The sequence below is a fragment of the Gopherus flavomarginatus genome, chromosome 2 (assembly GCF_025201925.1).
Source record: "Gopherus flavomarginatus isolate rGopFla2 chromosome 2, rGopFla2.mat.asm, whole genome shotgun sequence".
Lineage (NCBI taxonomy): Eukaryota > Metazoa > Chordata > Testudines > Testudinidae > Gopherus > Gopherus flavomarginatus.
The window spans coordinates 107,365,539-107,387,172 of NC_066618.1; the positions used below are offsets into that span (position 1 = coordinate 107,365,539).

Genomic DNA, 21,634 nt, shown 5'->3' on the forward strand with positions numbered 1-21,634 from the left:
ATTCATTCTCTCTGCGTATTTTTACTGTTTGCTTCTGGTCCTGGAAGAAACCAGACACGGACCAGGAACTTCAGGGCATAGATTATTACATGCTTATGTTGCTGTCTTGTTACCTACAAGCAACATCGTGGGGGGTGCGGGGGAGTCCTAAGCTGGCAGTGAAGGCAGGGGCAGAAGTAGTCTTGGCACATCAGTTGGCAGCCCCAAGGGGATTTGTGATCCAACCCATCACAATGACAATAGGTCTTTTAATATTGTATAAGCCCTCCAAACACTAGGCTATGTTAAGATTTCAACAGCTCAAAGGACTACCATAGTTACTAGTATGTTTTTGGAGAGGACATATGGGCAAAGAGTCTTGCATGCCAAAAGATTACAAAATGTAGTGCTATATTAAAAAAAAAACAAAAAACCCATACATACTAGGGAGGGGGTGTCTTCAGCCAATGACTCAGACTTCAACTGGCGTGCAAAACCCTGTCAGAAGATTGGTATTTCTTGAAAAGCTTGGCAATGACATACACTAAGAAACTTCTATTTCTTTTATAGCACATTTAATTTATTTGGTTGTGTTAGCTATCACATTGCAGGAAAGTTTCTGCTGCCACTACACCACAAACTTTTGTCTAATGAATTTGCACCATGCCTGCTTGTGGGGAAGTCAGTGTTTATTATATTTCCTTTTCTTGACTTTGAGTTAAGCTTTCTGGTAAAGATATAGGTTTGTGGAGTAAGACTACTGAAAACAGCTCCTGTTGAGATTACAAAACAAAGCATGGAGGTCAAAAAGATTAGCTGAAGGGTGGACAAAGTTCAGAAAAGAAAGGGGCAACCCATCCCATTGGATGTTACTGTACCAAAAATCTATGTTCTTTTATATTTGCTGAAATTAAGTGTGGTTATTTACCTGGGAGTTCATACATGAGATGGATATTCAGATTCCACGCTTCTGACCCATTCCTCTCCAACAAGGAAACACTACGATGGGTCCCAAAAAGACAGTGGCTATTAAGCTCCTGAGCTGCTAGGAAATCCTCCCACAGATACACGACCTACTGCCAGCAGGTAATCGTTTTATATGGGGATACACAAGAATCTAAGGAAAACAGATGGCAGGAGATGCCTTTTAGGCATTTACTACTTTTGGCTATGGACCAAAAACAGTGTTAATACTGTTGGTTACTTTTTTCCGAGACAAAATCAAACCAGATTATTTCAGTTGTACTCACATAGAAACCATTTATCATGTTAATTTCTAAAGACATTACAGGTAAAACAATTCCTATGGTAAGTATATATTGACCCATCACATAAAAAAAAAAAAAAGGTGGTGGTAAGGGAATAGCAATGTTTGAAACAGACTAATATAGATTGCCAGTATTTGCTTGTTGAGGCGAAAAAAGTGTGAGATGCAAAATTTAGTTATGCTGCATGGCATAGCTGTCTGATAAAGATGTACTCTCCCCCCCCCCACCCCGAGCCACTTCTCTTCATGTATACATTAAAGTATGCATATAATATTTGCATATACACAGAGCTACCTGATGAAAGCAGCCATCATGCTGAAGTGTGCTACCCATAGCTGGGCTAGACACCATATTGCACAAGACTCCTTCCATGTCCCTCTTCATAACTGATTCAGTAATTCCTGACTTTAGCAGAAGAAATACAATGACAAAATACATCCAGTTAAACAGATTTAACATTTTGCTTCAAGAACATTTTGCAATATGAAGTAATCAAATTCTGTTTACATATAGAACTACATCATCCTTATCTAAGAAGTTTTTCTATCAAATCTAGATTTTAAAAAAATCTTGGAGGTCAGAGTAAGAACTTTCACTCAATTTAACTCACTAAATGAATTTGAAACAGCAGATGGCCCATCCAATTTATGTAGAAGGAACCCAGTTAGTGTGCAATGTTTTACACTGTCAAGTTCTAATTTTAGAACATTCTTTTAGCCAACAGGGAATTTGTTTACACTATCTCAGAACACACACTAAGGAAGGTTGTACATTCTATTTAGACTATCTCTAGCATCAGATGTCAATATTGATTCTTTTAATACCTCCAGTTTTCCCCCTCTGTTTCTTCAATTGCAGCCCCTATTAGCGGATCTCTGAAGCTCAACATATTGGGAGGAGTATCCAAAAAGTAATAATTCAATTCTTTCTTTAAAATTGCTCATTTTGTGCAAAAAAGTTGACAGTGGTCACGGCAGCATAAAAGAAAATTGATTACAAAGTTGCTATCTCTGCTTTTTAGTTTTCATGGCATGATCACCAATTGATCTTTATCCCATTTTGAGTGTCAAAAACAAATTGCTTGGGAATCAAGCTTATCTTGAAGAGCTACCAAGAGACCTGGAACATGGTACTTCCGTTATTGTTATGTTCAGATGACAATGGCATTGGAAATCTTTCATATCAAGGAATAATTCAACAACTTTCTATTCTTTCATTTTAGAAGAAAAATTGCATTCAGCCATTCGATCTTGAGTCCAAATAAACAAATGTCTGATTTTCAGTACTTCAAGAGGAGCATGAATCTTTTCTATCTTGCTACTTTACAATCTTTGACAAGATTTACAGCTCACTTACTAAACATGTTTTCTTTATTTCAGTCCATTCCATTGTTTCATATGATTTCCTTCAGATTTAGTCATGATGAGTCAAATCCACGCTCTCGTTTGATAAATTACTAAGACACTAGATCACCAGCTCATAGTATTTCCAAAACATTTAAGTTTGCCATTGTGTTCCAATTGTTCATAATAGGCCTGATCTGAAGTCTACTGAACACAAGGAGAGAGTGTCTTTCCATTGACTTCAATAGACATTGGATCAGGCCTTACTTGAGTTAAAATATATTCCTGTAAACTACAATCCTTTCTATAAGTAGCTGAATTTTAACAGTCAACTACCACAAAGGTACTAGTTTAGAGCATAACAGTTTATTTTTATTTTAAAACCAGTCTCCTTATTTGCACTGTCTAAATCTGAAGTTGATTAATTCAGGATAGCCAGCCTGTATTTTCAAGTTTATAAAAAAAAGCTGACTGGAAGCCTTGCATGAGAAGGTTAGGCGGTGATACTGGGGCATTCATCATAATTTCTCCTTTCCTCCCACCACCTTGCCTTAAGTATCAGTTTTACGAAAATCCACTGGAGTCTGTCTACTTAATATATTAATAGCTTTAAGTACATTTTTCTAAAAAAGGTGCCAGCACCACTTTGTGTTTGAATCCCCCAAAACTGTGCAGAAGTGTCTAGTGTTCTGGGGTACTTGCCAAAATGACAGTATTTACTGTATGACTAATATGTATTAATGAAGCATAAATGGACAACCATTTACTTGTGCTAATAACTAAAGCGCTTTATTAGAGCAGGGGCCTCAAGCATGCAGGACTGCCAGATTCCCCCTACTTGCCAAAATTATGTTTAAAAAAATAAAAATTGGAGCCAACATCAAGGGCTACAGACAGCACTCAGTCTCATGTCATTGTTTAACATGCAATATGTAAAGTACTAATAAACTCACACTGCTTTCAGTTTACTATTTGTTTTTTCCTTCTAAAGCAAGGCAATTTTAAGAGTTTACATTTTGGTCTGAACCATACATAAAGCCAAAATTGTGTTATCATAGCCTTTGCATTATGTTAACCCCAAGATAGAAGGCTGAAATGGAAGGCAGAAAAAGCCACAATGTTTTATTAAAATAGGATATCATCATGATCTAGGCAAGAAAGAACTCAGCAACAGATCACCCCTGGCTAGAGTTTGAAAGACTAACCCTTTCTATTATTCCCCATGCAGCTTCTTTCTGAAAATCAAACAACCAACTTCTTAAATGCATACATGCAAGAGGGCAGAGTTAGCACTGAAGTGGGAATTTCTGGAGGGGAGGGAGTTGGAGGGGGAAGGGTTGGGGAAAAACCAAAAGTTCAGACTTGCAAACAAACATGCAAGGAATGGGAAAGTGATCACTCTATGGATGGTAAATAGAGGAAGGCTCTTTTAGCTATGGCTGTTCAGTATCCCGTATGGAAGGGATGAGTTCATCTAAAATTCTTCCAGCGCAAGCGTTGAGATCACAACAGGTGTTCTGATTGTGACACTCTGCACAGAAGTCAAGCTGTAGGTGCCCACAGTGATTAGGCTATCCTTTTATCTTTTGATTTAGTACCTCAAGGTCAGTACTGCAGTAACGCCCAGCTTCCTTATTATGGCTATACTATACGAACAGGGAAACAAATGGTGCCTACCACAAGATGTTTCATTAGCAGTAAAGTCTGGAAGCTTGCACTTACAATTTCCTGTTATCTGTAACCGGAAGACTTTAGTCTGCAGGATTGTCTGCGTTTAACAAGCAAGTTCACTTAGAATTTAAAACATTTAATCTCATCCAATAAAGAGAAGATAAAAACAGAACCTATGAAAAGTTTAGCTTCCTTCCTTTGGCCAAAAGGCATAAGTGATCGGTTTCTAGATAAGCTTATAGTAACGCTAAGTATGGGCATGGCCTTTGGGAAATGGTATTTCCTATCAATAACTGATTAAAACAATCCCACATCACTCCCTTGTTCCTTTCTAAATGGATGTAATAATCCCATTTTAGACCAGTCATGAACAGCAGTATTATTTCAATATTAAACATGGCTTCTTTACTACACTCTCTGTCTTTAAGAAAATACATCTCCAAAAATATGGGAAGCAGCTCTTCCTTCGTAAAAGGCTTGCTCCAGCAGCAGGCACATTTGTCAAGGTGTCAGGAGCATGGTGGGTTTTTTTTGTTTGTTGGGGGGGGGGGGTTGGTATACAGATGATTCAGTTAGCAAGACTCATTTGTACTACAATATTTCCAACAGAGCTGTCCAAACGGAAGACTCACTATTAGATAAGAGTTGCATTTGCTTATGTCTCATACTCTAAACAGGTTTGAACTGTGAAACTGTACTGGAATAAGTCCAACTTCTCTTCTCTATTAAGATGGCACAGCTAGAGTGGAGGACTGCCAATATGAGTAGTCCTCCACTGTAACTATTCAGTAATCAGCTTGTTAGAAATTTACTAATCTCGAGAAGACCCTACTCAGAAGATAAGCAGATGAAAATACATAGGATTTAGTTAGAGTTTGTTGATCAGGTAATTAACAAGTATGGCATAACAGTCTCATCTGAAGTTTCGTGTAACTGACCACTGGGCAGGAATCAAGCAGTTTCCATCAACACTGGTGTTCTTAGAACAGGGACTGTTATCTTACGTGGTGCACAAGAGCATCAGAATTAAAGAAAAATTCATTCCCTTTATTCCTGTGAGGAGAGTTTGCTCCAACTCTAGGAAAATCCTGAATAAGTTCTAAAATCAGCCCAGGAAATTCTCATAGCAGTTTTCAAACTTAATGGGATGAAATAGGATATCTGAGACAAAAAACAAAACAAAAAACAAAAACATTTGCTTAGAATTGTGTCTTGCAAGCATGAAAAGGAAACACGATGACAAATGTTTGTGCCAGGACCATTTCTCAACTCACAAATCATCCTGATTTCATATGGAATCTGACTGTACTTAACCTGTAGCCTGGCACCACAAGAAGTAACAGATTGTTCATGTTTCCCTGTAGACCCACTAAAAGGATCAAATGTCAACGGTCTGCTGGAAAAAGCAGTAATCTTGGTAGGTCTGAAAGTGTATGTTAACTCAAATCTATCAGGCTACATCTCAGACACCTTTCCTATAAAATTAGTAAACAAGACTAAACAAGCCTTTCCAGTCTCCTGTTCAGCATTAAACATCCATCAAAAGAGCCACACAGATTTCGTCACCTGCAATTTCTCATGAGATCTGCAACTATGGATTCTTCCTGCTTCATGACCCAAATCTTTCAGTCTGTTTTGTTGCTGCAAAGGAATGTATGATATGATGGCTAATAGGAAGCTTAGGGACATATTGTGGGTTGCACCAGAAAGGTTGAGAAACAGGGATATAGACAAAGCTTCACACTTAAAAGTAGTTGTCTGTCAACCCTTCACTTTGAGTAAGTGTTCTTAATATATTGCCAACCAAACGTCAGTCTAGATGAAACATACATCTGTTTTATAAGTCTGTTATAAGTCTTAATTAGAACTGCTGACAAATTTTTAAATGTAGTAAAATCTGAACTGGGTATTCCTTAAAGAGCCAAATTACTTCACACACAACCAATGGGTTAGTGAGCTTCATGTGAAGTCACATCTCTCCAAACTTCTTTGAAACAAAACTGTTTACTGCAATATGATATTCAGATCAGACCCTTGGAGAAAAAGGTTAATTCTTTAGTCACCTCTAAAACAGAAAAAGCACACCACTTAAATTTTAAGTGATTTTAAAATACAAATTTAATCATTGCAGGGAAGGTCCAGATCAGGCCTTCCATGAATTGTACTGTAGCTGGGTGAGAAAGATGGAGCATCTTCCACCAGAGGGAGGAAGGCGCTAATTTCTGGTAGATGTACCCACAGCAAACTACTAGAGAGATCTGAGGTCTTTAGGGTTAGGAGATATAGTCTAGAACTACCAGAAGGCTTACAGTATCTGGAGAATGTCAGTGCAGTTCTGCCCAGGCTGAAAAGTGTCTATTTGGGTTGGTAGCAGGTTCTAGTAGACTCTTTTCTCCTGCGGTTAGAATGGAGGCCAAACCTTCTATTTCCGACGTCCCCATCCAAAAACCAGACCATGAGATAGAGTGAGCCTGGACTGGGGTACTTGGTCTCATCCCCCTCCCACCGTATCTTGAGTTAGGAGAACTGGCTAATCCTGATTAGTGGGCAGACAGACATTGTTCTGTGAGCCAGAACAGTCTGGGCCAGTGAGGAGCTAGAAGAATGGATGTTGGCTCTGTCACGACATATCTTCCCTACAGCCTGTGGAAGCAGGAGAATAGGAGGAAAGGTGCATCTGAAGCGGTTAGTCCAAGACATCAGCAAACATAATCTTGGGAATCGCAAGCCATGGCTTCCCTGGAGTAATACAGTAAGAGCTTTCTGTTCATTTGGGACCCAAACAGTCCAATAGTGGTGTACCCCATTGCATAAATCTCTCTCAGGATGCTGTCATGAGTCTCCCACTCATGGTCTTTTGAGACGCTTCTGCTTAATTTGTCTGTCAAGGAATTATGATTACTGGGAACGTATGTGGCTTGTATCATGATGCTGTTCCTGATGTACCAGTTCCAAAGCTTGATGGCTTCCTGATGGAGGGCATAAGATCTCGCTCCTCCCCACCTGTTTATATAAAACACAGTGGTGACATTGTCCGACGTTATATGAATATGGAATGAGCGTATAAGTGAAAGGAAGGCCTTGCGTACAAGGCAGACAGCCCTCAGTTTCAGTAAGTTTACATGTAGTCTGGCCTCTCATGGGGTCCAGATACCTGGACAATCACACTGCTCAGAGTAAGCACCAGGTCTCCATCCTGTCTTTTTGGAGAATTAGGAAATACAGGAAGTAAAATCCTCTCTCATGGCAATGAAGTGTGACATACTCTATTGCCCCTTGACTTAAGAGGGATTCCACATCTAGCTTAAGGATTACCTTATGAGAGTGGTCTCTGAAGGGGGACTAGGAACAGGGTTTGTGAGGTGAAAAGGAAAGAAATTCTGTGGAGTATCCCAGGTGGATAATCTCCAGAACCCAACTGTCCATAGTGATCTTGTTCCAGTTGTGAGCAAAGAGTGCAAAATGGTCCCTGAAGGTAACCGGGCCAAGGCAGTTGGGATCAGTGGTGGTACATGGGTCTCAACCAATATGTCAAGAGTGATGGCTGAAAGTAAGTAGAGGTTGTGGCAGCAGCAGGAGCCTAGAAGCAGTTTTTGAATCTTCTGATGTTTGTGCAGTGGCTAATCCATGTGCTGGTAATAAAGTGTCTGAGGAGGGGGTGGCCTTTGTCTATAGAGTTGCTTCTGGTGTTTCCTCCTGAGGGACGGAGTATAAGTCCCCAGGGAACACACAGCTGATCAAGTCTTTTAGTGAGTGCAGAGACTAGCCCATTTTCTCACTACGGAGAGAGTCGACTTGCCAAAAGGAAAGGTCCTGGATAGTGTTTTGAGACTCCCTAGGAAACGCTGCCAATTGCAGCCAGGAATTCCTCCTCATGACTAAACCAGGGGCAACACTTCTGGAAGCCACGTCTGCAGCATCCACTGTCTGGATTGGAGAGCAACCTCTGTCATTAGCTGCCCCTCATCTGAAAGACTGAAACTGGGCCCTATCTTCTGTGGGAGGATTGTCTGAACTCCACAAGTCTGCAATAGGTATTAACTTCTTATCTTGCTAACAATGCTTGGTAATGAGTGACAAAATTGCAAGACTGTGAAGGAGAAGCACTTCCTCCCCAGAAGGTACAGTATCTTAGACCCTTTATGTGCTGGGATGGCCCTTTGGTAAGGAAGCCAAGCCCTTTCAACCACCACCTGTACCACTAATGAGTTGGGGGCAGGATGGGAGAAGAATTCAGCCCCTTTTGCAGGAATGAAATACCATCTCTTGGTCCTCTTTGGTCTTGGGGCACAGGATGATGCGTCATACGCTCTAGTAAGTTCTAATATGGCATCATTGATTGTTAAAAGCCACCCTACTCGGTCCATGCGGTTGCAAGATGTCCAGGAGTCAGTGCTGAGGACCCTGGACTTCCTCTAATGGGATCTGTAGGTCACTGGTTACTCTTTGTAACAGCTCCTAGTACTGGCAATGGTCATCCAGTGGAGAAGGGGGAAAAGGAATGACTGTTTTCGTCCAGGAATGATGATGGTTCCGATTGGTGGCTCTTCAATACCTGCAGATTCTTCTTGTACAGCGATGGAACTGAGTGGCGAGAGAAACAGTACAACTAGTGAAAGGGGCCCAGGCATCTGCCGTAAGGATAAGACGGTTACTCAGCTTTGTAACTCTTGTTCTTCGAGCTGTGTTGCTCATATCCATTCCAGTTAGGTGTGCGCGCGCCGCGTGCATGTTCGGAGATTTTTACCCTAGCAACACTCGGTGGGGGCCAGCAGGGCGCCCCCAGGAGTGGTACCGCTATGGCGCCTGATATATACCCCTGCCGGCCCATTCGCTCCTCAGTTCCTTCTTGCCGGCTACTCCAACAGTGGGGAAAGAGGGCGGGTGTGGAATGGATATGAGCAACACATCTCAAAGAACAAGTTACAAAGGTGAGTAACTGTCTTTTCTTCTTCAAGTGCTTGCTCATATCCATTTCAGTTAGGTGATTCCCAAGCCCTACCTAGGCGGTGGGGTCGGAGCGAGACGTTGCGGAATGTAAGACCGCTGAGTCGAAGGCAGCATTGTCTCTGGACTGTTGGACCAATGCATAGTGCGACGCAAAGGTGTGGATGGAAGACCAGGTAGCTGTGCGGCAGATTTCCTGTATGGGAACATGGGCCAAGAACGCGGCAGATGAGGCTTGAGCCCGAGCAGAGTGGGCGGTGAGATGGCCAGTCGGAACGTGAGCCAAGTCATAGCATGCCCGAATACAGGATGTCACCCAAGATGCAATCCGTTGGGAAGAGATTACCATGCCCTTCATACGTTCTGCCACCGCTACAAATAGCTGAGGTGAACGCCGGAAGGGTTTGGTCTTCTTGATGTAAAAAAACAAGAGCCCTGCAGACATCCAGAGTATGCAGCTGCTGTTCCTGTTGCGATGAGTGCGGCTTTGGAAAAAAGACTGGCAGGAAGATGTCCTGATTAATGGGAAAGGCAGACACGACCTTAGGGAGGAAGGCCGGGTGTAGTCGCAGCTGTACCTTGTCCTTATGGAACACTGTATACGGAGGATCCACAGTTAAACCTCGAAGTCCTGAGACTCGTCTAGCCGAGATGACAGCGACTAAGAATGCTGTCTTCCAGGACAGGTACAGCAGTGAGCATGTGGCTAAAGGCTCAAAGGGGGGCCCCCATGAGCCTGGTTAAGGTGAGGTTCAGGTCCCAGGTAGAGGTTGGGCGTTTGACCTGGGGATAGAGTCGCTCCAAGCCCTTGAGGAATCTGGAAACTATAGGGTGGGAAAAAAAGGAACTACCAGCCTCCCCAGGATGGAAGGTGGAAATAGCTGCAAGATGCACTCTTAGAGAAGAGATTGCTAGATCTTGTCTTTGAGGGACCACAAATAGTCCAAAATAGTGGGGACTAATACAGATTGCGGAGAAAGGTTCTGCTGGGCGCACCAGTGATAGAAGCGCTTCCATTTAGCGAGGTATGTTGATCACATGGAGGGCTTTCTGCTTCCCAGCAGCATCTGTTGCACTGCAGCGGAACAACGCAACTCCGATTGGCTCAACCAGCCAGCAGCCATGCTGCCAGATGAAGGGACTGCAGGTCCGGGTGGTGCAGCCTGCCGAAGTCCTGCATGATCAGGTCCGGGCAGAGTGGCAGGGGAATTGGGCCTGACAGAGACAGGTCGAGCAGCATGGTGTACCAATGCTGCCTCGGCCAAGCCAGAGCAATCAAGATAATGCGGGCTTTGTCCCTGCGGAGCTTGAGTAGAACTCTGTGGACGAGAGGAAACAGTGGGAAGGCATAGCACAGGGTGGCCCGTCCACGGAATGAGGAACGCGTCCGACAGGGAGCCTGGGGAGCGACCTTGTAGGGAGCAGAACACCTGACATTTCTTGTTCACTCTGGAGGCAAACAGGTCTATGTGGGGAAAGCCCCACCTCCGGAAAACTGAATGGAAAGTGTCCGGACGGATGGACCACTCGTGCGACAGGAAGGACCTGCTCAGATGATCTGCGAGCATGTTCCGGACTCCTGGGAGGAAGGAGGCTACTAGGTCTATGGAGTGGGCTATTCAGAAGTCCCACAATTGGATCGCTTCCTGACACAAGGGGGAGGACTGTGTCCCTCCCTGTTTGTTTATGTAATACATGGCCGTTGTGTTGTCCGTGAATACTGCAACACAACGGCCCTGCAGATGGCGCTGGAACGCTTGGCATGCCAGCCGGACTGCTCTCAGCTCTCGGACATTGATGTGTAGCGTCAACTCCCGGGACGACCAAAGGCCTTGGGTGCGCAGGTGCCCTAGGTGAGCACCCCAGCCCAGGGAGGACGCGTCCGTTGTTAGGGACGTGGAGGGCTGGGAAGGATGGAATGGCAGACCTGCACACACCCAGGATGATGTTCGCCACCAGTCGAGGGAGCCGAGAATGCTTGGCGGAACTGTCAGAATGATGTCTATGGCGTCTCTGCCCGGCTGATAGACAGAGGCGATCCAGATTTGTATAGGATGCATTCGCAGTCTGGCGTGCTTTGTGACGAATGTGCATGCAGCCATGTGACCGAGGAGACCAAGGCAAGTGCGAGCAGAGGTTGTTGGAAAACTCTGAAGACTTTGGACAAGGGACACTATGGCCTGAAACTGGTGTGGGGGTAAACTGGCCGTTGCAAGGTTGGCACCAGAGTGGACTTGTCTAAATTGTTGATCAAGCCTAGACACGTAAACAGGTCCTTGATAATGGTCGGAGGCCCCTCGGATAAGCCAGTCAGTCATCGAGGTAAGGGAAGACATGTATTCGACGACAGCGTAGGGAAGCAGTGATGACCGCCGTACACTTCGTGAAGACACGAGGAGCTGAGGAGTGGCCAAAGGGGAGGATAGTAAACTGGTAGTGTCGATGATTTACCACAAAGCGCAGATACTGCCTGTGCGAGGGATAAATTGCAATGTGGAAATATGCATCCTGCATGTCGGGAGTGGCGTACCAATCTCCGGGATCCAGGGAAGGAATGATGGTTCCCAGGGATACCATGCAGAACTTGAACTTTTTGATGAATTTGTTCAGCCCTCGCAGGTCTAGGATAGGCCGGAGGCCCCCTTTCACCTTGGGAATTAGGAAATATTGGGAATAAAACCCCTTGCCCCTTAACTCCTCCAGTACCTCCTCTATAGCTCTGATTGAGAGGAGCCTGTGGACCTCCTGGATGAGGAGCTGCTCGTGAGAGGAGTCCCTGAAGAGGGACGAGGAGGGGGAGGTGGAAGGGAGGGGGTGAAACAAACTGAAGATGGTATCCAAGCTCCACCATACGTAGGACCCAACGATCTGAAGTCAACTAGGACCACGCAGGAAGGAACGGGGAAAGGCGGTTGTAGAAATGAAAGGGATCTGGGGAGGCAATTGGTACACTGCACTCAGGCGCACCCTCAAAAGTTTGATTTGGGTCCCGGTTTGGGTTTGGTGGGACAGGAATTGTTACCCCCTTGCGGTCCAGACTGACATCTGCGATTGCTACGACCTCGTCTTCTGGCAAAGTCTTGTCTTGGCTGAAGCGGGGGGGTAAGGGCGCTGAGGTTGGGAGCGGAAGGACTGTCTTTGAGTCTGAGGCATATGAATTCCCAATGAACGCATAATTACTCGGTTGTCCTTTAGACTCTGCAGTCTGGGGTCCGTCGTTTGCGAGAACAAGCCTTGTCCATCAAACGGCAAGTCTCGTATGGTATGTTGCAGCTCAGGTGGAAGGCCGGACACTTGCAACCATGATATACGTCGCATGGCTATGCCAGAGACGACCGTTCTAGCCGCCGAATCTGCGGCGTCTAATAAGGCTTGTAAGTAGGTCCTCGCGACCCTCTTCCCCTCCTCCAGGAGTGCTGCAAATTCCTGGCGGGAATTGTGCGGAACCAACTCGGCAAACTTCCCGACCGCCTCCCAGGTATTGTAATTGTATCTGCTCAGGAGGGCTTGTTGGTTCGCCACACGGAGTTGGAGGCCTCCAGTGGAATAGATTTTCCGTCCCAACAAATCTATGCGCCTGGCCTCCCTAGATTTAGGTGCGGTGGCTTGTTGGCTGTGGCACTCCCGTTCATTGATGGACTGTACCACCAATGAACAGGGAGCGGGGTGCACACAGAGGTACTCATACCCCTTGGAAGGCACCATGTACTTCCGTTCGACCCCCTTGGCTGAGGGTGGGATGGAAGCTGGGGATTGCCAGATTGAATAGGCTAGAGCAGACACTAACGGATAAAGGGGAGAGCCACTCTGGTGGGTGTCTCTGCGGACAAGATGCTAATCACCGGGTCCTCCACCTCTGGAACCTCCTCTACCGGAAGGTTGATATTCTGGGCGACACGCCGCAGAAGGTCCTGGTGTGACCGGAGGTCAATCGGAGGTGGCCCCGACGATGACGTCCCTGCTCCTGCCTCATCCGGGGAAGAGGAGGATGACAGCCCCGGGACAAGTGGGTCCTGCACTGACACCTCGGCCGGGGGTACCTCCGTCTCCGGAAGATCACGTAGGTCTGCTGCGTGTGCACTGGTTTCCTCTGTGCCAGCAGGGGGAGGTCTGCTGATGGTGGCCTCGGGCACACGGTGCTCTGAGTGACCGGAGCGTGACGGGCCAGTCGGCTCGCCTTGGGCTTGATAAGCCTAAGGTGTCCAAAAGGACCACTGATGAGGTCCATGGTCCGGGCCATGGGCATGTGTATCCGAATCCCTGTAGGAGGCACTGTCCGCATGGGAGGGGACGGATGGATGACGAGAAGGCCACGGAGGAGCTGAAGTTGACCGGACCAGGTCTCTGCGTCCATTGCACTCTTGTCTGCGCGGTGCCGGCGAATGGTATCGGGAGTTGTAGCGGTGCCAGGACCGGGACCTGCGACCAGCGCGGTGCCGGGAGGTCGACTGGTGCCTTACGTCTCCGTGCCGAGATTGGCTGCAAGAGGTAAGGCGGTGCCGGGATCTGGACCGGCGCCGGGATCTGGACCAGTGCCGAGAGTACCGCGATGGAGATCGGGATCTCGAGTGGTGCCACGAGTACGACCGGTACCGGGACTGCGAGCGGCGCCAGCATCGGGAGCGATGACGTGATGAGAGTGTCCACGGGACCTGGATCGGGACTGGCAGCGTTCGATAGTGCCCGGCGAAGATGGCCTCATTATGGAAGGTTTGCCCAATGACTGAACAACCCGCACCGGCGGTGCCAGGGCTTGGGGCAGCTCAGGCTCCGTCAAAGCAATTAGTTCCCAAGCCGTGAAGAAGGTCTCCGGCGTGGAGGGCACGACGAGCTCGACCACAGCGTGCACTGGGGAGCTGGTAAGCACTGGACTCGACGGCTCCTGTAAGACCGGAATCAATGGTGTGGAGGCAAGCAGTGCCGCGGCAGTTGACGGTGCCGGGCGGTCCGCCTTGGATGTACGCTCCGACTGCGGCGTAGATACAGGTGCCGCAGGAGCCTTGTGCCTCTTGCTCCTCGGGGAGAGGGATTGGTGCCGGCCAGAAAGTTGAGCCGGTGAAGGCTGGTGCCGAAAAGCCTTTACTGGAACCGTGCACTCTGGTGCGGACGGAGCACTTGTCCCCGGTGCCAGAGTCGGTGCCAAGGATGGAGGAGTTAGAGCTGCCTCCATCAAAAGTTGCTTCAGGCGAATGTCCCGCTCTTTCTTTGTCCAGGGCTTGAAAGCCTTGCAGATTCGGCACTTGTCTGTAAGGTGGGATTCGCCCAGGCACTTTAAACAGGAGTCGTGCGGGTCTCCTGTGGGCATCGGCCGATGACAGGTCGCATAGGGTTTGAAGCCTGGTGAACCGGGCATGGGCCCCGGTACCAGGGGAGGAGAAGGGGCTAGCCCCCGATCCTCTCTAACTATATACACAACTACAATAAGAACTACTAATATAAATGCTAACTAGAACTATAGAAAACGAACTATGTACACAATAACTATAACTATATAAACGAGCGAAGAGCTAGGGATGTTGAGATCAGCTAAGCCGCGCTCCACTGTTCCAATGACCGACATGGGAGGTAAGAAGGAACTGAGGAGCGGATGGGCCGGCAGGGGTATATATCAGGCGTCATAGCAGCGCCACTCCAGGGGGTGCCCTGCCGGCCCGCCGAGTGTCGCTAGGGTAAAAATCTCTGACGAACGTGCACGCGGCGCGCGGACACCTAACTGGAATGGGTATGAGCAAGCACTCGAAGAAGAACCCATGGATTCCAATAATGCTATAAAGAGGGATTGATTGGTTGCAGGAACACAAAAGGAATTGACACCTGCAATCCCTGGAGGATGAGTGCAGGTCATACCCAGTGGAATGACAAGCATAACCTCTTGACTGTCTATCAGGATTCAATTACCTCAGTGGAGATACCAGTAAAGCCATCTCCTCAGATTCATCAGAGTCCAAAAACTGCCCTGTTGATACTGGCAGTGCCATTTGTACTCCTGCTGGATGGCTGGAGGTGAGACCGCTCCTGGGACAGTGATGTGGGCTCCTCTTCCAGAGTAAGGACATACCTTAGAAGAGCGAAGCAAGAAGTAAGTGGAGATTGGATATGGGAGGAACATATTCTCTGGTGTTATATAAAAAGTCTTGGTCTGCCCTGGTGTCTAAGGGGTTTCCTCAGTTAAGTGTACTGGATCCATTAGATCAGCACAGCTAGATGGTCTTTAGATGGATGATACTGTACTGAAGATGGGTCCAGACTACCACTCTGGGACTGAACCAGTGAGGATCTATTCTTATACTTCAGAATCGAGGTGACCAACGGAACCGGTGGATCTTTCTACTTATGTATCTTGCCCTCGGATCAGGGGGTCTTCATCGAAGCTGGTTCCTTAGATTCTGCTCATGTTGTTTCATCCAACCTCGACTGGCATGAGGAGGAAATGCGCAGATCCTCAACAGGGATCTGTCCTTGTGCTCATGAGAGAGCTTGTGTGTCCTCTACTCTAATGGGGAGCCCTGAAAGAAGAATCCTTGGGCTTAGATGTTGACGGTTCTACTCCAAGGCACATGCTTGGAGGGGCACTGCTAGGCCAACATACAGGGAGTCTCCCTGACCCAGATCGGAGAAGAGCCTCATAGCCTTCTCTCTCAGGTGCCTCTGTAGGCAAAGCTCCCAGGCCTCTCTAGGTAAAAAGGAAAATCGAGAGACAGATGCTGCACTTGACAGAGATATGCATCTCACCCAGACAGTACAGTCAGTGTTGATGTTTGTCACTGATGGAGAAGAATCAAGGGCAAGAGATGCAATTCTTGAATCTAGGGACTCCGGGCATAGTCCCAGAGCTGGGAGAGGGGTTCCACAACTGGGGGACAAGGTACAGTAGAGAGTATTTCTTCTAACTACTAACTATTAATCTAAGAATATAAAACTGTTTACAATTTTTTTTATATAGGTTATATAACAAAGTGAAGGAGGACATGATTCTGACTCCAGCCATGAAGGAACTGGAAAGATGTTGATCTGCACTGCCTCTTATAACCTCAGTCGGGAGCACAAGGAGAGCTACTGCACATGTACAAGCCCGTGTACACTGCTCTGAAAAACTTCTGGACCCTGGCGCACGTGTATCCACATGCAGAATACGCATAGGGACCATCACTCAAAGACGAAAAATTTGCTTATTGATGCCACATATGAGAAAGCTGATGACTTTTCCTGCACTGTCAGGAGTGCTATTTCAACATTATTGTTTTTTCATAATGTATGTAGAAGAATGATGCAATTCAGATCCTCTGTGTTTTCCATTCAGTGAGGCTCAAGCATGGTAAAGCGTACTTGTGCTCTCTGGTTGCCATGCATCATCTTTTTGTAGCATGAAAAGCTGAACTACATCCCAAGTTCTGTACTAGATTGTAGTTTATACATTAAGCCTGCAGAACATTAGGAAATCCAACAGTGTTTATTCAAATCTAAATTTAGAAGAGTTTGGAGAATAGTTTTCCATAGTCTTTGTATGACAACAGTTAATTACACTACCTACAAACAGCACAAATTTCAGCTGATATCAGACATAGGTCACGAGTGCCAAACATACATGCCCTCTCCTACAGCTCTGTGTACTTTGTAGTAAATCAGACCAAAGTTCTAGAGCAATGCCTCCTGGTTTGACACTTTGTTACAGTACACTAGAAAGTTGGTGGCACTTTTAAACAATTTTTCAAAGGGTGTTTTCATTTAATATAGAAACAGTCAAACTTGTTTACTTTCATAACAAATTTGATTTCACTCTCGCCACATTTTCCACGTGCCACTATTTGGTGTTTTTCCAGTGTATAGATGGGAGTATGTTGCATGGAGGCACTTGGAGTTTGATAGATGAGGCTACTGATAAGGCAGAGGTCATTTTGTATTATGAATATAAGCAAATTGGATGTTTCTGCTAAAATTAACAGTTCATTGGGACATTATCTCACCCCTCACAAACCAAACCTAGTCAATCCACAAATAAAATAAAGTACACCTAAGACAATAGAAGCAATTTTGGTATGACCCTTATAACCAAGAAAGAGTGGATACTTCACAGTGCATTCTGAAAGATCTATTGCCAAATTCTCCCCTAGCTTAAGACAATGCAGCTTGGCAGGCATCAGTGGAGCTGAATCCATTTATACTAGTGGTGAATTCTCTCCCTCCCTCTCTCACTAGTTTAAATGACTATAGACCAGGGTGGACTGATTTAAATCAAAATAATTTAAGTCACTGATTTTAATCAAGATTTAAATCAGAAGTCAGGAAACACTGATTTAAATCAAAAGAAAAAAATTAGGCGCATGTAGGGAAAGTAAGGAAGAAAGCTCAACATTTTCCAAGCATTTGTATTCCATTTCATGTTGAATTAGTCACTGAAAATAGCTCAAACAAGTATTCCCACTAAGACAAATGGAAATAAACACCACTAAATATGTTAAAGAAGTTTGTCCCCCTCCTTTGCATTAGTATAGTGGTGGATGGGGGATAAGCAACCTTGACTCTCAGACTCCTACTTGTGTGTTTAGAATTTTAGATTCCAAAAACTGAGATATTGAAAAGGGATTAAGATTCAAAAGGTGAGGCCAGAAGGCATCCTTGTGGTCATATAGTCTTACCTCCTATATAAAAGGCAAGCCATAGGACTTCCCTAAATAAGTTTGTTTGAACTAGGGCATATAGAAATAGACATTGGGCAGGTCACTGGAACTTGAGCTATGTATGCAATCAACAGTTAAGAAATTAAATCTTTTCTAAGAGTTCAAGTCCCCGTGCATAAATGCTGCTGTAACCAGATTGCAAAAGAATGGAAACAAAGTCATCCCTTTTTCTGAGAAATTCTGGAACTATGTTCTGAATTTCCAGGAACTAAAGACAAACGCTGCCAATTCTCACTGCTGGATTTTTACTGAAGAGTCAGAGAATTTGGAAAGGACCACTGAAAATCACTGAAAGGCAGTACTGATTTTTTTTCCCCACAAGGCTAGAGATAATTTCCTGGGGAATGCACTCAGACTTACATGGAAGTTCCTGATACAGTAAAGAAAAAGCCTCATGTAAGTAGGATCTTAAAAACGGCTTCTAAAGCAGCAAACATTCTAAAACTAGCATGGAAGTTGGTGAGAGACCTAAAGCCTACTTTAAAAAAATAAAGATCTGGTTCAATTACTGCTTCTGGTTGCCAATCTGAACAGGTAAAGGAAGAAAGAGGTGGGGGAGGAGTTAGCTTAAAGGTTGTGTCATGCTGTAGGTAAGAGGAGATTATTACCTGTAACTAGAGGTTCTTCGAGATGTGTGGTCCCTATCTGTATTCCACTGTTGATTATGCATGTTCACCATGTCTCCAGAGCTGGAGAATTTGAAAGTAGCATTTGTTGGTCTGTGCCTGAGCCCTGGCTCACCTCAGGCCTCCATCCAAGGGGATAAACAGCAGGGCAGACCAACTGCCTCTCCATTTCCTTCACCACAACGAATCAGATAAACTCTGAAGGAGGAGAGGAAAAGGAGGGTGGGTAGTGGAATACAGAGAGGGACCATATATCCCAAAGAACTTCCAGTTACAGGTAAGTAACTTCCTCCTCTTCTTTGAATGATGGTCCCTATTACATTCCACTGTCAAGTGATTTTCAAGCAGTACTTAAGTAGGAGGAGGGTGCAAGATTCCAGAATCTACTGGTCAGTGGATGTGCGAAGACCAAGCTGCCCTGGGAAGGTGGATGGTATGCATGGATTGCCACCCAGGACTCACAAGGAGCTGATGGACAAGCCTGATGTCTTCAAAAGAGAGGATGTAGTCCAACATGAGAGGAATACCTACAGTTTCTGGGGGAATTCCTCTTTGATGTGCCCAAAAAAGGCAGGTAACATCTTCTAGTAGAGTCCTTTCTACTATGAATAAGGATGTCTCACACTTCTGTGAAGCATGAACATTCGAAGGACGATACCCATCCAAATTCTAAGCCCTGAGGTGGAGCTGAAGCGGATCAGGGTACTTGATCCTGCCATTTCACTGGGTCAGGAGCTTGGAAAAAGTTGGGAGGATGATTGATATAGTCAGGATGACATACGTAAGAGGTTGGGAAACGAAAAATGTCTATGTCAGAAGGGGAAGATCAGGATAACCAGTGCTCTCTCCTGTCAGATTTTGTGTAGAACTTGTGGCAGCAGCGGTAGCGGTTGGATCAATTCATTTATGCCTTCCATCTAAGGATGAAGCAGAGCATTGCGCTGGGAATGGTGACCTAGGATTTCTCTGAAGCAATATGTGGTGCATTTCTTGTTTGCTTGAAAGGTGAAGAGATTTCTGGTTGGAATTCCCCAATGAGTGAATGTACTCTAGGAGGCTTTCCTCTGCTCCATTTTTAGCCTTTTGAAATAAGGTATAATGTAACCTGTGATTTAAGTTTGAATGATCTACTCAATCTAAACCTTGAAGTACCAACAATATCAAATGAAGAGTTATGAGTCTTTGAAAGTTTTAATTCTGACTTACATTTTGTTTTAAAAAGTCCACAGCAGATGTATAAACAAAGAAGACCACAAAAACAGCACTTCACACCATAACTTAGAATTTATACCCTTCTTCTGGCCTTTAACCAAGACAATCCTGGCTCAGCAACCAATTTTGCAAGTCAAATTTAATCTGATCAAGCTTATTGGGGGTGGGGGAAGGGGAAAATAGTTTTTTTCCTCCCAAAGCTAATTTAATTCCTCACAGCAGACACTTTAGTTGAGAGAGATTTTCCAAAGCCAGTCTTTGTAATAGGTTCAAGCACTCATTTCAAGAATGCTAGCACACGGTAAATATTTGTGCCAGGAAATACTGTGTAAAATTAAACAGTGCACTCTCTCACTCCCTTCTCTGGAGACCAGTTCGCCAGTAGATGCAGAGGATCCAACCCACAGCAGTGTTTACTATTCCTGCAGCCCTCATGCAATTGTTATGAAGCTTTTTAGTCAGCTAGTTTCCTAGAACAAAAGCAGAGTATCTACAGGTTTTGTGGGAAGAGAGGGAAGGACGTGGCACGTGTAAGTATATAGCAGGCTGCAGAAGAGGCGGATTATAAAATGCCAGTATTGCTAACTCCAGGGATTTTATCACAAGAGACTCACAATATTTGCTGTTTTGCTTAGAACTCCAGTCCTGGAGCCAAGTGACTACAAGGGAATCTCAGCTTTCATTTTAGTTTCTAGTCCTAACAGTTGTCAAGAAAAACTTAAAAGTGCATTCTAACAGCTCAAACCAAAATGCAAAGAAAAAACCTTCACCCACTCCTTGGACAAATTTGAGGATTTTTTTGGAGGCCTTTTTGAATGCATGGTACTGGAAATACTGCAGTTACTTTCAAAACTCAGGCAGAGGTCTGTCTAAATACAGTATCCAAAAGGGACCGATAGACGGCTGAGCCAATGGAATGAAGACTCAAGCTTCCTGGAATGAGTGAACCTTCTCTCTCTCCACTGAAATAGAAAATGTAAATTAACTCATTAAACCAATTTTAGGAGGAAGATTCCTAAGCAGCAAATGCGTAACCCATGCTAGCATGTGTATTCGCCTCCATCTTTTGGCTAGTTCACATGAGATAGCTTGCCGCTGTAGCAGACTCCTAAAGAAGTTTCTCCTTTTGCTCAAGCAGTATAAACTCCTCGTTTTAGCATGGTTGGCCCATGACGGGTCAGTTATTTATGCCACTAGCTAAGTTCCATCACAAATCAGGAAAAACTAAAACTTGCAAAGAGAAGGAATTCAAATTGGTTTAACTGAGTTGATGAGACCAAAATGAAGTAGATCTCTCTGAACAGAGGCGCTATCTTAAGAGCTGTTTGTATGTTGCATTGGGGGAGCTTGGGAGAGCCATGGCCTTCGGCACTGCTGGACTGTGCATCATGAGGAGGATAGTTTGATTTAATGGTAAAGACAAGAAAAAGGTTAATCCAATGCACCATTTGGTGAAAAATGCTGTGTCACTGAAATGTGAAAGTCACCGATGAAAAAATATATGACAGTTGACATAGAGGATTAGACACTCTATGACTACTTTTATTTCATATCTATGTCCCTGGGCTTTTAGGCTCTGTAGTCAGGTCCTGTTGTGCTAAGCACTGAACAAACACAGTCATGGTTCTAGAGAACTAATCTGCAGTTACATTACACTAGCTACAGTAAAAATGAATCATAAAAGATGGCCACTAACTGTATAGGGATAGGAGCAAACAAACAAAAAATATACACGTTTTTGTTTAGTTCTCTGTTACAGGGTTTTACACCTTCTGCTGAAGCATCTAGCCCGGGCCACCATTAGATACTGGACTAAATGGACCAGTGATCTCATTTGTGGTAATCACGACACTTCCTGTTTCTATTTAATATTCAGCAGTCTCTGGTCTGCTGAAAAAAAATATTTTTGC

General features: G+C 45.0%; 1 protein-coding gene across 1 annotated transcript in view; it reads right to left on the reverse strand.

Annotated features, from left to right (window-relative positions):
• The window catches only part of GRB10 (growth factor receptor bound protein 10), a 211,644-nt gene that overhangs the window by 123,519 nt on the left and 66,491 nt on the right, over nucleotides 1–21,634 (reverse strand). The gene's annotated exons all lie outside the window — the stretch shown is intronic.